The sequence below is a fragment of the Phyllobates terribilis genome, unplaced genomic scaffold (genome assembly GCF_046119375.1).
Source record: "Phyllobates terribilis strain yellow unplaced genomic scaffold, ASM4611937v1 Scaffold_5__5_contigs__length_657084704, whole genome shotgun sequence".
Classification (NCBI taxonomy): Eukaryota; Metazoa; Chordata; class Amphibia; order Anura; family Dendrobatidae; genus Phyllobates; species Phyllobates terribilis.
Genome location: NW_027362765.1, coordinates 3,385,959 through 3,406,454, shown reverse-complemented (window position 1 = coordinate 3,406,454; position 20,496 = coordinate 3,385,959). Strand labels below are relative to the sequence as shown.

Sequence of the window (20,496 nt, the reverse complement as noted above, 5' to 3'; positions counted from 1 at the left end):
GGGTATTTGGATTTGGGAGCACAGAATTTACTGGATTTTATTTGAGGGGTAGGGAGCTGTCGCTTTTCCAGAGTCTTTGTTCTACCAGTAAGTTGGGACCCCCTATAGTTTCAGTGACAGATGACGAACCTGAGAGGGGGCAGGTTTTGTGTGGGATAAATTGGGGGTTTTATTGGTAACATTTTGGGGTAATTTTCGATTGCTTCCAGAATAAGACTGGATCGCCAGTCTATGCTGAGCACTTACGTCGGGGTTTCTGTGTAATTCCAACAAAAAATGTGATTCAGACAAATCCCCCGACGGAACCACCCACCATAATGAGGCAGATGGAGACACTTTGGAGTGGGGGACATCTCCGGACAGGTGACTATGGATTATTATTTTATTCTTATTTTTACACATGAACACTGCAGGAGCAGACTACTTCTCCCAACACTGACCCTTGCTCGTGCTGATCACAGCGTGAGCAAGGGACAATGATGAGGGCAGTGTTCAGCACCTTGTGCTTGGGAACAGCACTAACTGTACCGCTGATTCCCAGGCGTCAGTACATGTGATCCTGACTGCGGCACATGATTGCCACATACGTGTCACACAAGGGGAACACGGGTACAGTTTTTTTCGGTACAGGAAATGTCCGGCCATGTGAAACTTCCCTCACACAGTTTTAGTTGAGTTTCTCCTCCAGAACCCCCATCCTTCATTCTACCTAAAGGCATGGTGGTTTCTGTGCTATTCTTGCAGTTGGAAGCTGAGGTCCATAAAGTCCAGTCATGGCTCCTCCACCACTCCTGGTCCAAATTATTTGAACTTGTGTACCTAAGATTGCGCCTGTTGCAGAAGCTTCATGATTCCATCTTGAGTGGTCACCCTGGGGTCACAGCTGTGCGGAAAGCTATTAGTAGACTTTTTTGGTGGCCGTCTATAAATAATGATAGTAAAAATGTTGTACCAGTTTGTGAAGTTTGTGCACATGCTAAAGTCTATAATTACTTGCCTGCCAGGGAATTGGCTCCATTGCCAATTCCAGAAAGACAGTGGACTCATCTGTCCATGTTTTACATTAGAGGCCTCTCCTCCTGCCTCTAGCTGCAACCTGGGCACGCATCCAGGTCACAGCTGTGGGAGGGGATAGCAACCATTTTATTGAAGCCAACACCGTTAGTGCGGGCTACATTTTCCCCTGTCATTGCACGCACTTTTCAGTGTGTGCAATGACAGTCAGGAGCCATCGCAGGCAGCGGAGTAGCAGGAGCAAGAGGAGGAGGTGGTCGCAGGTGGTGGCGGAGGTCCGGGGTGAGTATGTGCGGGGGCTATCTTGGCCTGTCAGTATTACACTACAGTCTGCAGATCATCGCCGACCTGTTGAGGGCACAGCAGAGAGATCATCCATCTGCTGTGCAGAGAAGGTAAGTACAAGAGTTTTTTATTTTATTGAATATATGAAGTCATAGTTACCAGGAGGAGTATGATGGGGACCATACATGTCAGGAGGAAGAGGATGGGGGCCATACAAGCCAGGAGGAGGATAATGGGGACCATACACGTCAGGAGGAGGATGATGATGGGGGCCATACACACCGGGAGGATGATGATGGGGGTCATACACACCGGGAGGAGGATGATGATGGGGGCCATACATGCAAGTAGGAGGATAATGGAGGCCAAACACGCAGGTAGGAGGATAATGGGGGCCATACACGCAGGTAGGAGGATAATGTGGGGCATACACGCAGGGTGGAGGATAATGGGGGCCATACACACAGGGAGGAGGAAATTGGGGGCCATACACGCAAGGATGAGGATAATGGGGGCTATGCACGCAGGGAGGAGGTTGATGGGAGCCATACACGCCAAGAGGAGGATGATGGGGGCCATATACACCAGGATGCAATATGTGAGGCACATTCTGGTATGGGGCACATTATGGTATGGTGCACTATATGTGGCCATTATAGTATGGTGCACTATATGGTGCCATTATACTGTAGGTCACTATAGGGGGCCATTATACTGAGGGGCACTATAGGGGGCCATTATACTGTGGGTCACTATAGGGGGCCATTATACTGTGGGGCACTGTAGGGGGCCATTATACTGTGAGGCACTATAGGGGGCCATTATACTGTGGGGAACTATAGGAGGCCATTATACTGTGGGGCACTATATGGGGCCATTATACTGTGGGGCACTATATGAAGCCATTATACTGGAGGTCACTATATGGGGCCATTAGACTGTGGGGCACTATAAGGGGCCATTAGACTGTGGGGCACTATATGGGGCCATTATACTGAGGGCTAAGCGACTCTGATGAGCGGTGAAGGTACTGACGTCACTGCTCACCACAGCCGCTGAGTCTCGCATAGCACAGAGGGACCCGGAGTGGCTGCTGTTATGGCCTATGGAGCATCGTTCTCCATAGCCTTTGGACGTTGGATTGGGGATTGTCGTGGGAACACAATGGACTACGTTGGACCTGCATGTTTTTTTGTTCAAAAATAAATTGGTGAAACAGGAAAAGTACAGTATCATGGAGTCTTTATTCAAATAACATTTTTTTTTTTTTTCCATTAGTGGTTTAATAGTGGGGGTTGATGGCAGCTGTGATTTTTGACGAATCACAGCTGTCATCAACCCTAACTACCATTACACCGATTGCCCTGGTGTGGTGGCCATCACGAAGAGGCGGACAAAGCGCCAGAAATAGCACAACCTAATGTGATGCGACACTTCTGCTGCGGCTCCGGCTTGTTATTTTTAGGCTGGGAAGGGCCCAATAACCAGGTACCTTTCCAGCCTGATAATATAAACCCGCAGCTGTCTGCTTTACCTTGGCTGGTTACTAAAAATAGGCAAGGGGGGGACCCAACGCAGTTTTTTTTTTTTTTATTTATTAGGGTAAACGCCCTTTAGTGCCACATGAAAAGCACTAAAGAGTGCATGTTTATTATATGTAGGGGAATGTGAAATTATATATTTACAGGACATTTATCTATAATACCACTGCTCCCATAGAAGTGGACTGAGCGGGGTCACACATTAAACTACTGCTCCCATAGAAGTGGACAGAGCGAGGTCACACATTACACCATTGCTCCCATAGAAGTATACAGAGTGGGGTCACACATTACACCACTTCTCCCATAGAAGTGGACAGAGCGAGGTCACACATTACACCACTGCTCCCACAGAAATGTACAGAGCGGGGTCACACATTGCACCACTGCTCCCATAGAAGTGGACAGAGCGGGGGCCATGTATTACACCACGTGTGTATTTTTCTGTGTGTATGAGCATGCATGTGTATTTTTCTGTGTGTGTGAGCGTGCGTGTGTATTTTCCTGTGTGTGAGCATGCGTGTGTATTTTTATGTGTATGAGTGTGCATGTGCATTTTCCTGTGTGTGAGCGTGCACATGCATTTTCCTGGATGTTATGTAGCTTATGCTCCTTGTTCGCATGCTCTCCTGTGGCCCCTCCTGTTTTAATTATCTTACGGCAGTGAGCTTTTCTGGCCTAGTTATTTTATCAGTTTTGTGTTATTATTTTTTCTTTTTTATTCTTTTGCATATTTTATTGTTATTCTTTATTTTTTATTTATTTTTCTGTGTGTCTGTTCATTCGTTATTTTTTACTTTTTTTGTTTTTGTGTATTTATAGCACTTCCTTTTCTGGACCCTGTACCTATCGTTACGCTGGCTCCTTGTGTAAAAATCCTCCCCCCCCCCACTGCTGATTCGACCGGGTACACGAAAATGGACTGACCACTGACATCTCTGGATACTGCCCTGAGATTGCCGTCATATTATGGACTCAGCTACCTTTCACTCTTTATACTTTGCAATTTTTGCTTTGATGTATTTTTATCTATGTAGCTGTTTGCACCTATATATGTGGAATGCGACACTTATGCGTTTTTATTCAGGGGGTTCTTATACACTGGTATATATGAATAATATGGTATTTTCATTTGGTCTCCCACTGTGGCAGTGCGCATGCTCGGGGCTACTCGCCCTCCCTGCCTACCCAGGCGCCTGTCTCCGTGACGTCGGAGCTACCCCGGACTCTGCTTCCTTGCATTTCCGGGTTGGCGCCGACGTCATGACGGGCGCTCTGGGGGCGGGACGGTCTGACGATCCCCGAGCATGCGCCGTTCATGCCTTCCGGTCAGCGGCCATTTTCTTCCGGTCACACACACCCACATGTGACTCTGTTTGGGGGATATTTAAAAAGATGCCGGCGTCCTCACCATTATGCCTCTTGATAAAGCGGAGTCGCGAAACGTGCGTCGAGGTTTGCAGGTTCCATCCTGGTCTGCTCCTGCCTTGTCCCCCGGCCCCCCCCCTCTCTTCCCTCCCCTTTCTCTGAGCGTCCCTTGGCTACTCTACGGGTGAGTGTATTTGACATTAGGGACTACATCTACTCTGACCCCGCTAGGGGGATTATAAGGGACATGTTTCTATCATTATCCTTAGCATTGGTATCCTTGTGCATATACCTCTCCCATTTTGCCATTTGATATGTTTTAGTACACACTTTTATGGGTCGCTCTTTCCCTTCCTCCCCTCCCTTCCTCACATGGTCCTGCTATTATGGTTAACTATGGGTAACCGTGTTGCATTTTTATGGTCTTGTATTGTCTCCCTATTTGTATCTATTTTTTATAGATGTAATATGATGTATCTATATTTATACTTCTACTAATAAAGCTCTTTTCTATATGCTGCACACTCAGCTTTCTCTTGTGTTTCTCATTTTCCTGAATGTGCGTGCATGTGTTCTCCTGTGTATGAGAATTTGTCTGTCTATTTTCCTGTGTGTATGAGCGCATGTGTATTTTGCTATGTATAGTAGAGATCAGATGATCGCAGCTTCAAGTAAGAAATACAGTATAAAGTGAAAAGTTGTCTAATCCCTGCATGTGTGATACTCCCCAGACAGGTGCATCTAATCACATCATCATGCACAATACTCCCCAGACCAGTGTATCTAATCCTATCATGTGCGATGTTCCCCAGACCTGTGTATCTAATCCCATCATCATGCGCGATACTCCCCACTGGCTTCCACAAAGTAGAATGCACTCCCCATCAACCTCCACAGAGTAGGATGCACTCCCCATCAGCCTCCACAGAGTAGGATGCACTCCTCCTTGTTCTTCCGCTGCTCCGGTCTCTGTAGCGAACACCCGCACATCTCAGCACAGTGGGCTCAGTGTAGTGACGTCATTGCGCCCACTGTTAGTGTCTGCATCAGTGACGTCAGACGCAGAGGGGGATTGAGGGGAGCGTCACGCTCCCTCACTCAACATTGCTTTTAACTGTATCAGCAACCAGTCAATACAGTTGAATTTGCGAGGACGGGCCCTCCCCTCCACAGCTCATGGGCCCCACATCAGCTGCATGTGATACTGGGAATAGATACAGGTCTCAATGCAGTGTGTGTTACTGTAAGAGTGTGTAATCACACATGTGATACACTCCGCGTATCTAACCCCAGCTTATGATACAACTAGAAGCATCATCTAACAGAATCGGTGCTGCCAGCCGTCCTCAGTGACACTGTACTTGTCAGTATCACTGGCAGTCACCAACAAAATGGCTCCACACTGTGATCCTAAACTTCATCCTCTTTTATCCTGTTACAAACACCCAGAAGGGGAAGAGAGGAGCGACATGACACACATGAGAGCAGACCCAGCCCACATTTACTGCAGTCGTAATGTGAGCGAGTTGTACACTAGGTTTCCATGGCAAATTTCAGCAGCTGCTCCCCCTAGTTTTTAAAAGTGGAAATACCAAACTTTTTCAAAATATTTTTCATATTTTATTTCATTAAAAACAAATATTTAAAAAAAAAAATTAAAAACATTAAGACTTTACATTTTTTCAGTTGTTGAAACATATTTTTTATGACATCTTCCCTTTAAATAGTCAGATCAATCAGTCCACAGGAACTTTGCGTTTTTTGTAATTATGGTTTTCATTCCCATTTTGGTGAATTTTCTCAGATAAGTTCTGAATGTCCTTAGGTGGAGGTCGCCATACAGAAGCATGGGGATGTTACATAGGTTGAAAAAAGACCTAGATCCATCAAGTTCAATCTTTCTCCACCAATTATACATTTGTTGTCACTAAGTTATCTATAACCCAATTTGTTATATGTCCTGAGAAAATCATCAAGTCTTGTAGAAAGCCAAAGTGGAATCTCACCGTACTATGTCTTTAGCGCTCCTGTTTCCAAAGGAGTGCCTTGTCCAAAAGCTGCTGACCTGCAGAGAAATCCATCAAAATATACAAAATATGGACGGCACCTCCAGATAAAGATCTTCAACTTTATTTCATATCAAAAAGTAATTAAAATTTCCACATGTCAGCAAAAAACAGACTGACGCGTTTCTGGCTCTTAGTCATAGAGTATACTGGTTACAAAGTGGAATGAAGCTTATAAAAGGAGACATCACACATGTGCAACAAATTCATAATTATACAAAACATCTAACACAGAAAAACTATGTATATATACATATTAAAAGCATGTGAAACGAATGATAAAAAGTTATATGAGAGAATGTTCTCATCAATGAAAAAATGCAGGTTTTGGTGCGTTTTTGCTGCATTTTTTGACCACCCATTACTTCCTATGGGTGAAAAAACACTGAAAAAAAAGCAGGTGCGTTTTTTGCTTCAAAAACGCTGAAAGAAGTGACATGCTCTATTTTCCAAAAACACAACAAAGTCACAAAATACGCAGCAAACAAAAAGTAACCTGTGTGAACATAGCTTATCAGCTCCTGAATAGGAAATATTATTATTATTATTATTATTAATGATGTAAATATGTTCAGAGATCCTTTCTTAAAGTTACGGCTAATACAGCCTATATATTTAACCCCACAAGAAGTACATTCAATGCAGTAAACCACATAACATGTTTCACAATTAATGAAAGAGTTAATGTTGAAATGATCATTAATTTTTTAGTGTAATACTGCATTTCTTGGCAAAACATTTATGGAATCCTTTGGTCATTAGCCAGGTTGTGCTATGGGTGCGTTTTTCATATAGACTTGGTGAGAGTAAATTACCAATTGATTTTTCCCTCCTTGCAACACATCTATAGCCCTTATTAAAATATCATGTAATCTATCATCTTGGTAGAGAACAGGGATATATTTTGGTATGATATTTTTAATTTTGTTAAATTGGGTGCTGTAAGGGGTACTAAAGGTGATAGACATTCTAATGATACTAATCATGTTATTTCTAGTTTTTTTTCTCTGGAGGTGCCGTCCACATTTTGTAAATTTGATGAAATCATCTAGGCCTTTTTTTAAAAAAAAAAAAAGCTGTTACAGTATCTGCCATTCCTACTTCTTGTGGTAGGGCGTTCCACAATCTGACTGCTCTAACTGTAAGGAACCCTTTCCTATATGCCGGAATGTCCATTCTTCCACCCGTATTGAGTGCCCCCTAGTCCTCAGTATAGTCTAGTATGCTCCACAGAAACCCCCGGGAATTCCCTAGGAAGAAGAGTAAACCATTGCTACCTTCTCTTCCTTTGTCCCATATTTTAAATATTAATTTCTTACATCCACATCCAGACCTTTTTCCACCAAACTACAGAGCAGTGAGCGATGAGCACGGTGAGAGATCTCACCAAGATATTGCGGCTATAGAGAAAAGATATCAAGGAAAATGGAAGCCATCAATGCTTACAGTTTATGGTTGGACAATAGTAAGAGAAGAACTGATGAAGGAGTACAAGAGACAAGCAAAAAAGTTGTCACTGAATGAGAACCAAATTTTGTAGTGCAATTTCTGTAACTACTTATAATTCACAATAGTGTTTAGACAGGTTTTAATTATTTGAATTGTTGCTAAATTTCCTCTAAATGTCAGAAAATTTGTCATAAAATATTCAGCATCTTTATATTTGCAAAAATAATAATGTTCCAAAGTACTGAAACTTGTATGCATTAATTATATGTAGCAGTAAAAGGAAAACTCTTTGATATCAACAAAGTCAACAAAGCAAAAGGTGGCTACTTTGAAGAACCTAGAATATAAGACATATTTTCAGTTGTTTCACACTTTTTTGTTAAGTATATAATTCCACATGTGGTAATTCATAGTTTTGATGTCTTCAGTGTGAATGTACAATTTTCATAGACATGAAAATACAGAGAAATCTTCAAATGAGAAGGTGTGTCCAAACTTTTGGTCTGTACTGTACATCCCATGCCGACGCTGTTCCAGCGGTGTCGGCATTTCCATTCCTGGGGCTCATGTGAGGATGTTGAGTCATGTAAGCCCTGCGCCCCATCAGAGCTGCTGTCACTGTCCCGACCTTCTGACATCGAACATCATGAGGAAGTCAAAGAGCAGCCGCAGCCCTGGCATCCTGTTGATGTTCAACAAGTCCAAAGGTGGGGACAATGAAGCTGGCACTGTTTGGGAGCAGGGCTCGTGAGATATAACAACCTCACGTGAGCCCCGGGAACGCAAGCAAGTGCCAACACCGCTGGAACAGCGCCGGCACGGGAGCCGAGTATGAGCGATTTTAATTTAATGAGGCCAAACATGAGGAATGACAAGGGGTTGTCCTAATGGTGGACAACAACTTTAAGAAAATACAATTTTCAGTTCAAACATTTCCCACATTCTGAACATGAAAAAAAACCTTCTCAACTGTGTGACTTCTGATGTTTATTAACCCCTTCAGGACCTTAAGATTTTCCATTTTTGGTCTTTTCGTTTGTTGCTCCCCGTCTTCCCAGAGCCATCATTTTTTTTATTTTTCTGTCAATATGGCCGTGTGAGGGCTTTTTTTTCCAGGGACGAGTTGTACTTTTGAATGGCACCATTGATTTTACCATGTAGTGCAATGGAAAATGGGAAAAAAATTCCAAATGCTGTGACATTGCAAAAGAAGTGCAGTTCCACAATTATTTTTTTAGGATTTTTTTTACCATGTTCACTAAATGCTAAAATTCTCTAGGTCATTACAAATTTGCAGATAAAAAAGGAATCTCTACATATTTGTTATTTAAGTGGTGTTATTGCATTTAGATGCAATGTGTCAACGACCAAAAAACTCTTTCTGGCGTTTTGATCTTTTTTTCTTATTACGCCGTTTACTGTTCATATTAATTATTTTTATAGTTTGATAGATTGGTCGTTTCTGAACGTGGCGATACCAAATGTGTATTTTTTATTTTTTCACAATTGTTTTATTTTGAATGGGTCAAAAGGGGAGTGATTTGAACTTTTATACATATATATATTTTTTTAATATTTTTACATGTTTTTATTTTTTGTTTTACTGGTTTCAATAGTCTTCTTAGGAGACTTGACACTGCGATCTTCTGATCGCTTGTGCTACAAGCTATGTGCTATGTGTAGCAGACTTGATCATCTGCTATGAATGCCAGCCACAGGGCAGATCAGCAATGACTACCACAGGACTCTCCTGCCGACCACGAGTTGTCATGTCAACCCATCGGCAAGCCACGTTAATGTGACAACGGTGCCAATGACCGGAACTAATGATGCACTTCCGGCGCGATCATGTTAAATGTTGCAGTCAGAGATTGACAGCAGCATTTAACATGTTAACAGCCAGTGATGGATCATGATTCCACCCGCAGCTGTTAGGGGACACATGACAGCTGATCAGATTAGCTGTCATGTGCCTGAAACCATGCAAGGTCAGTGCTGGAGCCCGCACCAAAAAGAGGGAGGCAACCTATGATGTATTTATAGGTCGTGAAGGGGTTAAAGGGAACCTGTCACCATCAAAAGTGCTATTTACCTGCAGATATGGGCTAACCTGCACAGCGCCTGCACGTAGTTGAATGCTGTGGGGAGAAAATTAACTTTATTCTCCCCAGCAGCATTCGGTTTCAGTCAGTGGGGCAGTGAAAGCGCTGGTTCAATCACTGATCTGGGGGCTGTGGCTGTAACCACACCCCGGCACTGACTGACAGCCGGCCCCAATGCAGAGCCAGTGTCAGTCAGGGCTGGGGGTGCGGTTACAGACGCCCCTCCGTATTCTCATAGCGGCGACTGAACCTGCGCTGGCGCCGCCCCCACTTACTGAAAGCGAATGCTGCCGGGGAGCATACTACATGCAAGCTCCGGACAAGTTAGTAATGCTATTAACCTACAGATTAAGCCCATATCTGCAGGTTTAATAGTGTTTTTGCTGGTGACAGGTTTCTTTAAAAGTTGATTTCCAAGTAAAACATTTCCCACATTAAGAACATGAAAAAGACTTCTCCCCTGAGTGACTGCTCTGGTGACTAAGAAAAGATGACTTCTTCATAAAACATTTTCCATATTCTGAACAGGAAAAGGGCTTTCCTCCTGTGTGCATTCTCTGGTGTCTATCAAGATGCGCTTTTCGGTTAAAACATTTCCCACATTCTGAACATGAAAAAGGCTTCTCCCCTGTGTGGGTTCTCTGGTGTCTATCAAGATGTGCTTTCCAGCTAAAATATTTCCCACATTCTGAACATGAAAAAGGCTTCTCCCCTGTGTGCATTCTCTGGTGTCTATCAAGATGCGCTTTTCGGTTAAAACATTTCCCACATTCTGAACATGAAAAAGGCTTCTCCCCTGTGTGGGTTCTCTGGTGTCTATCAAGATGCGCTTTCCAGCTAAAACATTTCCCACATTCTGAACATGGAAAAGGCTTCTCCCCTGTGTGAGTTCTGTGGTGTCTATCAAGATGCACTTTCAAGCTAAAACATTTCCCACATTCTGAACACGAATAAGGCTTCTCCCCAGTGTGGGTTCTCTGATGTGTAGCAAGATTTGATTTCTCTGTAAAACATTTTCCGCATTCTGGACATGAAAAAGGCTTCTCTCCTGTGTGAGTCTTCTGATGTCTGATAAAGGTTGATATCTGTGGAAAACATTTCCCACATTCTGAACACGAAAATAGCTTCTCCCCTGTGTTAGTTCTCTGGCGTCTAACAAGATTTGATTTCTGGTTAAAACATTTCCCACACTTGGAACATGAAAATATATTCTCTGCTGTGTGAATGTTTTTGATGTTTTCAAGGGGAAAACTATTTCCATATTCTGATTGTGAAAATGACTTATTTGCTTTAGGAGCAGTTCGTTTTTTAATGCTTATTTTGTGACTTTGCTTTTCTTTAGTATTCAGTAATGAATCATAAGACAGGACCTGTTTCAAAGGATCAGATGACAGATCTTTGCAGTGAAGGGATGATGGTATATCCGGGGTAATGGCATTCACTTCAATTATATCCTCTGGGATCTCAAGACTATCTGATTTAAAAATTGAAGATGTCAGCTGTCCCTCTGATCTTCTGGTACAGTCATCTGCCAAGAAAAAACAATTATTATTTTTGAATAAAATATCCTTGAATTTAATATTTTTGAACATTTCTACTTAAACTGTCAGTAAAAATGGCAAGTTACGTTAAAATACTGAATTGTTAATTCCAGCGGACCTGGCGCTGTCATGGCTGCCTGACAACCACACGGTAGACCCGGATGGAGTGTGTTCAGACCAGAACAGCGAAGTCATAAGCTCTTAGACCCATAGCTGTAGTATGGCAGAAGTACAGAAGCCAACCAGTAGTGTCCTGGAGCAATTCATCTTACTAGCCAAAGGCACTAAAGGCTCAGCTCTTCCAGCCCTTATCAACCAAGTATTAGACACCCCAGGAGTCTATGTATTCGGAGAACTTCTAAATTTACCCACAGTACAAGAGCTTGCAGACCGTTCACATTCTGGCTACTTACAGCTCCTAAATTTGTTTGCCTATGGGACATATCCAGATTATGTTGCATTAAAAGATAATTTGCCAGAACTTTCGGCTGTACAGAAAAACAAGCTGAAACACCTGACAATTGTGAGCCTTGTGTCCAGGATGAAGTGCATTCCATACTCTGTGCTCCTGAAAGATTTAGACATGAGGAACCTCCGAGAGTTGGAGGATTTAATCATAGAAGCAGTTTACACAGACATCATTCAGGGCAAACTGGATCAACGCAATCATGTGCTAGAAGTTGATTTCTGCATTGGACGGGACATTCCCAAGAAGGACATAAGTAGCATTGTGAAAACCCTTCAAGAGTGGTGTGATGGTTGTGAAGCCATTTTAATGGGGATTGAACAGCAAGTGGTGAGGGCAAACCAATACAAGGAGAACCACATCCGTACACAGCAGCAAATAGAAACAGAAGTGACAAATATTAAAAAAAACTCTGAAAGCCACAGCTTCCTCAACTGCTCAGGACACGGACCAGCACCTTGCAGAGCGGGAAGGACCCCCTCTTGCTGAGCAGCGACAGCCCACTAAGAAGATGTCAAAGGTTACAGGTCTGGTCTCCAGCCGCCACTAATGAAGCTGAAAATATGGAAGAGGCTCCAGGGGGCATACAACTGCTCCTGGATTGTTTACAGACTTAACCACATGCCATCATTGTATCTGCCTCTTTCCATCCAAAACCCTTGGAGACCCTGCCTGCTAAGAGTGACAGTGAACCCATTAGCGTTAGCACTGCTGAGATCCAGCTTGGTTTGCAGATTGTTGTCCATGCAGATCAGGACACTTTGCCTATAAGTTTGTGGATCCATCTCCCTGCTGGAGAGGTCTGCTGTGGAAGTCACTGCGGTATACAGTAGCCTTCCCTGTCACGGAGAGGATTCTAGAAATGGCTGCTTATTGCTGTGTGGTTATAAAATCCCAGGTGACTTTGTTCCTGTCATCTCTTCTCTGGAGATTTGAAATGTGCAGTAGGGACAGATCTGTACAGAAAGTTTTCCTATTTCCTTAAATGCACCCTGTTATAGCATTATTTTTCCAGGAGACTGTATTTTCTTTCTTCTTGTAATGAGTCATTTTTGCCTGATCTTGACATGCCATGTATTTGAGGGCAGTTTTTGAAATGCAGAAAAATAATTTTTAATGGTCATCTGGCAGGAAGAGAAAGTCCACTTCATATGTGAGCTGCAATTTCCTGTATCCAACTATATCTGTATGGCTTGTGGAAAAGATTAAGATGTAAAACAGTAGAACATATGTATGTGGTGTTTCTTAAGGCAGATCACAGAAACTGCCAGAGAATGCAAAACATGATAAAACAGACACATAAGGTTGGGTTCCCATAATAGGCGCTTGGTGAGTTTTTGATGCTGCGTATTGTCAGAGCGTAAAAAACGTAGCGTCTTACAAGTCCAGCAGAGTGGATGGATTCATAGAAATCTCACACCCTCTGTGCTTTGTTTAGGCTGCATAAACTGACCTGCTGTACATGTTGGGTGTACATCGTTTTATGTGTGGATTATTTCCATAGACTTGCCATTGATGCAGAAAATATGCAGGTAAAAAACACACATGCTACGTAAATGCGTTAAAAACGCATCCGCACACAACTGTATCAATATTAAGTTTTGTCAAAGCTATATACCAGAAAGTATCAAAAACAAATCTGCTTTATTTATAACATGACATACCAAAAAGAGACAAAAAGCGCAGCGTCAAAAGCAAGAAAAAAAATGCACTCCAAAATACTGAATTATTCACAAGACAAAGAAGACAATGACAGTTCACAGTCTAATAGAAAACCTCATATGATGAACCAGTAGAGCGTGGTGTCCAACTGTTTGTTCATTCTTCCTCCCAAATATGGAATAAAATATGGAATGTAGGCAAAAATAATATCAATAAAAACTTCTACTCATCTCACAAAAAACAAGCCCCCACTCAGGTCCATCATCTGTCAATGGAAAAACAGAAGTTTCCACATTATTAGTGGCTCAAAGGCTCTTGAAAAGCAACATGGCTTCCATAAACCAATCCACCAATATCTGATCTCCCAAAGTCAGATCTCCCCCTCGCTTCTGAGCCTTGCAGTGCGCCCAAACCACATTTAGCCTCCATGTATTTGACATTACTATAGTGAGAAGAACACACTTAATTGATGGTGTGTGTCTCCTGGAGCACAATCTGGACACTATGTGTTGGGTAATGAAATTATATATTTGTAATTTTCACTCTCCAGCATCCACTGCGTGCTAATTTCCAGAAAAACACTGTGGAGTCAAAATAGTCACTACTCCTATAGATTAATTCACTGACTGGTTATAAATTCCAAAATGGAGTCACTTTATGGGGATTTCTACTGCTCTGGTTTTCTTTCATTTTGTCATATTAGGGCTTCTGTAAATGGTGCGTCCCATCTCCTTATTGGGATCTGCTCCTGCTACTTCTGTCACCAGGAGCCGCCTTATTCATCCTGCAGGCGGCGCTGGTAATGGAGGAGATATAGGGACCAGAAGCTCTGGGCGGCGTAGGCTCTGTCCAGCCACTAAGGTTAGGGTGCCTGGAACCAGTAGTTCCATCCAGTCTGGCAGTATGGGTGTGTGTGCTGTCCAGCTGGAGTAATCTGCTCTCTGCTTCAGCCAACTGGAAAGCACCACACCCTACTAAAGCTGGAAGCATATTGCGAGAAGCAGCCAGATACAGCCTTGTTCTCCTCTGGTTCAGTCCTCTGTGCTCAGCTCCCGGCTTGTGTATTTATTTGCTCCCCGGCCCGTTTACTGACTACTTGGTCTTCTGATTTTGTATTTTCTATGCCCTCTCTGTTCTGACTCGGCTACCTGACTATTCTTCTTGCCATGTCACACTACAGAAGAGCAGGTAACACCAAGGTCCAAGCTTGCGGGGTCTCTGTGTATGTCCAGGTCCATGTAGAGGGGTGAAAGTGTGACGAGCAAGGCAATCCCTGGGATTTGAAAACAGAGTAGATATCGCCAAGCCTGCTGATGGTGACCATCTTTTGAGCTGCCAGGTGACCATGAACAGTGACCCCAATACATTGTGTCTGCAAACTATTCCAGCAAGATATGCATCCAAATAGCTAAATGTCGCTCCTTCCCTTCTTAACCTGCCATGTGCCCAGACAGTAGTGTACAACCGTATATAGGGGATTGTCAGATTCAAGAGAAGTTGGAAAATAATTTGTAAGGTCCATTTGTTTCTTATTATCCTTTGTGAAAAATTCCAAAGTTATCACCACATAAAGTGACACATGTCAGATTTGAAAAAATGGGGCCTGATTAGGAACAAAAAACTGGCTGCAGAAAGGGGTTAAATCAGAGGATTTTGGGCAGTAACTACTGTAGTCAAAAACTGTGATTATAAACTCTAACACATCTACTGAAATGATCAAACTCAACAGTCTCCATCTGTAAAAAATGAGTAACTAGTGGTGAAACCTCTCTGGGGTAATTAGAGTATGGGGCTCGGTGGCTCTTGGCAATCTAAACTATCGTAAGGGACAATATTTTCTGTCAGATGAGTTTCAAGAAGAAATATTAGACGTTCAAAGAGAACTTTTTATAATACTGCAGAGATGAGGCGTCTTAAATTTAGCTTAGAGATATATCATGGCACAGGTGTAATGTTTTTTTGTGGAATTTATCGCAATCCTGTTTGAAGTTAGTCGGTTTTAAAAGAAATTGAAAAGTCAGAATAAAAGAAAACTCTTTTGTTATTGTACAGAAATTCACACTTGGCCCTCACTGCACATTTAATGTTGTCTTTAATAAAAGTGAAGGTTGGCCAGAAAGACTGGACCTGGTCTTGTAGGGACCATATGAGCACATTCAGCAGCACAGAAGGGAGAGAAGGTAGATTCATCCAATAAGATATCAGGGATCTAGGAAGCCAACAGCATCATTACCCTCCGCTTTCTCTTACAGGCCCATCATAATATTTTTCTTCAAGTGATTTTCTCACTTGTTAGAACATTCTACGTACGCTGTCATTTGGCTTTGTGGTTTAAAGACCTGGGCAGATAAGAGTCAGTGTCTTCTAATCCCAGTGGGTAGGTGGATCCTCCAGGTTAAGTTCTATAGAAAAGGGCTTTCAATGACCTAAGTCATTTGAACAGTTTTGGGAGAAGGAGAATGTCGTTTTCTATTGGCAAAATGGTGATCAAACGATACGGCCGGACTACATGATCGATAAATAAACCACAGCCGGTGATTGAGAAGAATCTGTGACTTCTCTGCATTCAGTGGATACTACTCACCTGGGTAGTCATATGTAGGAATCTCCTCTTTACACCACTCATCACCCCTCACATATGTCTCTGTAGTATTAATATGGGTCAGATCTTCACCCTGAAACAAATACTGTAAAAGTCACAGACAGATGGAGAAGTCACATCAATGATCAGCCCTAATCCTGCCATCTCCACCTTTCTCATTACACAAGTATAAAACATATAATACTGGTGGATAAAACAAGACTGAGCACGAGACCTTCACAGCCGTCTACACATCATAGGGAAGATCTCATGACACCTTATCTCCATCTACCTGATGATCCTGAGGAACATTGGGATCTTCTTGTTTACAGTCCTGTGGAAGAATAGGACGGGGACATCTCTCTGGTGTTGTCCTCTTACTGGATAGACCTGGAGGAAACACATACAGGGACTGAATTCATTCTTTACATACAGATAATTATAGGCCGTGTGTATTTAGTCCTGTCTCTTACGTGGAGATGTGAGGGGCTGGGGAACCTCCATGATGTCCTTGTACAGATCTTTGTGTCCTTCTAAATACTCCCACTCCTCCATGGAGAAATAGACAGCGACATCCTGACACCTTATAGGAACCTGACACATACAATGATACCGTTATTCCCCTGATCCCTTCATAGTGTTACTGTATAATGTCCCAGCATTCCCAGCAGTGTCACCTCTCCAGTCAGCAGCTCAATCATCTTGTAGGCGAGTTCTAGTATCTTCTGGTCATTGATGTCCTCATGTATCAAGGGGTGAGATGGAGGCCCTGTGAATGGGCTCAGGGGTCTTTCCCATCCCTCAGACACATGGGTCTGACAGCGCTCACTAGAGGTCTTCTTCACTACTGTGTAATCCTGGTTATGGAGAGACTCAGTAAAAAATATCACTACAAACATTTCCAGAGTCCTCACCTCTCCAGTTCTGTCCATCTGTTATTCCCATAGATAAGAATGATGTAATGTGACGTCATCAGAATCTCTCACCTCTCCAGTAAGCCGGAAGAGGATCTCTAGGGTGAGGTGTAATATCCTCTCCACCATCTTGTCTCTGTCCATATCCATCTTTGATTGGTAAATCAGGAAAATTATCTTCTATAGAAGATCTTCATTGAGAGGATCCGATATTGTAAAGATCTGAATGGGAAGATGAGCCGATGTAACATCATAAAAATCCTGTGTAATAATACAATTACTGGAGATAATAAGGGAAACATATGAGGAGATTTATTATTTTACAGTATTTAGTTTTTTCTTTACATCTAGTAATAAAATCTATATATTTTAAGCCACAGACAACAAGCAGTTTCTTCCTTGGAGTCTGCAGCTGAATACGTTTCTCATAGACTCATCTTCCATAACGTTAATTCTCGTCTCATTTACCGACACTGGAATCGGCATTAGTAATACTGCAGGAGATATTCATTACAAGTGACATGAGAAATAACTACTTTATGATGAGGACGACGACATCTTCATCTTCTACTACGGCTCTAGAAACATATTTGGCCGAAGTCCGTCACTGACTACATCACCACCGGCAGTCTATGTGAATGTGCCCCGTTTTCCCCGGACTGTAATTTTCTATTACATTGGATCTAATGTCTGATTCAGACATAGAAATTTGAGACATTTATAAAAGCTTGTTTGTAAGAACACCAAGACAAGAGATATTTAATGCCAAATTCTCCATGTACAATGTATTTTTCTCTCTGGATATGATGGGATTTTTTTTAAGCATTTTCGCATAGGTTTCCATATAATACATGAAAAACACTCCAAAAAAATAAAATTGGGGATAGAGGTAAAGTCGAAACATTATACAGTGTGTGGGTGGATGGCGGTACTAGGGGAATAGTATACTGTGTGTGGGGGCCAAGAAAGGGGCACTGTACTATGGGAGCAATACATGATTCCTTCACAAAAACACCCTAAATATAACATTTTTAAAACAACCCCACAATTTGTGAATCTTCAGGGTAAATCACTTTCTAACCATTTGATTAGAGCTGATACTATTAAGCTTAAGTGTCTAAACAGACTTTCTTTCATATCCATAAAGGGGCACTTTTCTGTGTTTGTCATGCCAGAACTGTTGGAGGATTATTACAGGTGACAGTTTTCCCACCAATTAGAAGGGACACCTTTGGAAATGGGTGGTTTATTTTACCAGCTACAGTTCTGATGTGATTTACTCAGTAAAGATCCTTGTGGTAATGTGGACGTTGGACAAATGTAACGATCAATTACAATCACACTGAAGGAACATGGCTCCTCTATTCGGCTCCATGAGTCTAGGATGAAATCCACTGCAGCCCCTGCAAAAAAAGAATGAAGAAGAGCAGAAGTTTGGTGAGACCACCATGGCCAGACATTTCTTGGAGATGGTGCTAAAAGTTCTGATCTCCGATAGTCGGTGTTAGAAGAGACGACCGCAGCGGATTCACAATCACAACGCAGTAAACTTCTACAGAGACGTGTTCTGGATTTACTCCCTGGAATCACTTAATCCCAAAGGGTTAAATGACATCTGTAACTTCAATGTCTTTCTATGAAGCTTCTTCTCTGAACTTTATTCCTTTGTTTTCTGCCGTATTTATATTACTCTCCAGAATCAGAAATGTATTAAGTCCTATAGAAACTGCTGAGAAATAATCATCTAATTCTGTGTTCCCAGGATTATTCTTGTGGGAATTGGCTGCGATATCCCCTGAGTAATATATTTCTAGTATTAACCCCTTTATGACCTTGCCCGTAATAGTACGTAGCTGCGCCCTGGGCTTTATAGACCAGCTATGTACTATTACGCGTGTGGCGATGGCGCCCGCACACAAGCAGTGCGGGGCGATCGCCGCCGGGTGTCAGCTGATTGTCACAGCTGACACCCAGTGCTATGTGCCAGGAGCGGTCCCGCACTGCTCCCGGCACATTAGCTCCCTCAATGCTGTGATCGAAGTCAATCGCAGCATTGCGGAAGTAAGCACCGGTACTCACCTCCTCTCCCGGCATCCCGTGGCATCTGAGTATGGTCTCGGATGTTGTCATGACGACTCGATGTCGTCATGACAACATCCGGGTCAACAGGAGGCAGGAAGTTACTTTGGTCATGCGCAGTGCATGATCAAAGTAACCTCCCTGTGTGCAGCGCTGACAGGCTGCATAGAATAGGGAGCTGCTGCTGCTCTCTATGCTATACAGCCGATCAGGCTGCAAAAAGTGAAAGTTCCATAATGGCACAATGTAAAGGCAAAAAAAGTGTAAGAAAGTTAAAAAAAAAGAAAAAAATTGTAAAAATATAATAAAAAAAAGAAAAAAAAAATGAAAATATAATATACCCATCAATAAATATTATTATTAAAAAAACAAAATAATAAAAAGTACACTTATTTAGTATAGCTGCGTTCGGAACGACCTGACCTATAAAACTATGCCACTAGTTAACCCCTTTAGTGAACACTGTAAAAAAAAAAAAAAAAATGATGCTTTATCATACCGCTGAAAACGTCATCTTGTCCCGCAAAAAACAAGCTGCCATACATCTCCATCAGCCGAAAAATAAAAAAAGTTGTAGCTCTCAGAATAAAGCGATACAAAAAAAATATTTTTTTTATAAAATAGTTTTTATTGTGTAAAAGCTCCAAAACATAAAAAACTATATGAATGTGGTAACGCTGTAAATGTACTGACCCGAAGAATAAAGCTGCATTATCAATTTCACTATACGCGGAACGGCATAAAAAAACAAACAAAAAACAATTCCTGAATTGTTGGTTTTTGTTTATTCTGCCTCCCAAAAATCAGAATAGAAAGCGACCAAAAAATGTCACGTGCCTGAAAATGGTACCAATAAAAACATCAACTCGTTCCGCAAAAAACAATCCATCACATGACTCTGTTGGACGAAATATGCAAAAATTATAGCTCTCAAAATATGGCAATGCAAAAAATAGTCTTTGCAAAAAAAAGCGTCTTTAGTGTGTGACAGCTGTCAGTCATAAAAACCCGATATGAATCTGGTATCGCTGTAATCGCACCGACCCGAAGAATAAAGTCATCTAATCCCTTATACCGCACGAGGAAAGGCGTAAAAAATAAACTCTAGCGTTAGGGTAATGCTAGGTTTAGGGTTGTGCTTGTGTTGACTCGCTTTGAGTGCTGGGTGCTTGGGTATGCACTGAGTATCGCGGGTGCTTGAGTAACATGCTTGAGTTTCCACCCCATATGCTTCACGGCCCAAAAAAACTTGCGGGGATTGCTTGCCATGCATGAGTGAACCCTGCGGGGTTTTTTTGGGTGTCTAATAACCGTGAAACATGCGGGGCAGTGACTCGAGCATGTTACTCGAGCACCCGCGATACTTAGAGCATACCTGAGTACCCGATGCAAACTCAAGTAGCGAGCACTTGTGCTCAAGACTGATGA

The 20,496-nt window shown here is 42.3% G+C and overlaps 1 pseudogene; it reads left to right on the top strand.

The window, feature by feature from the left end:
• The first annotated feature begins 11,506 nt into the window (after nt 1-11,506).
• Nucleotides 11,507-12,769, top strand: LOC141270857 (COP9 signalosome complex subunit 7b pseudogene; annotated as a pseudogene).
• Nucleotides 12,770-20,496: the final 7,727 nt, after the last annotated feature.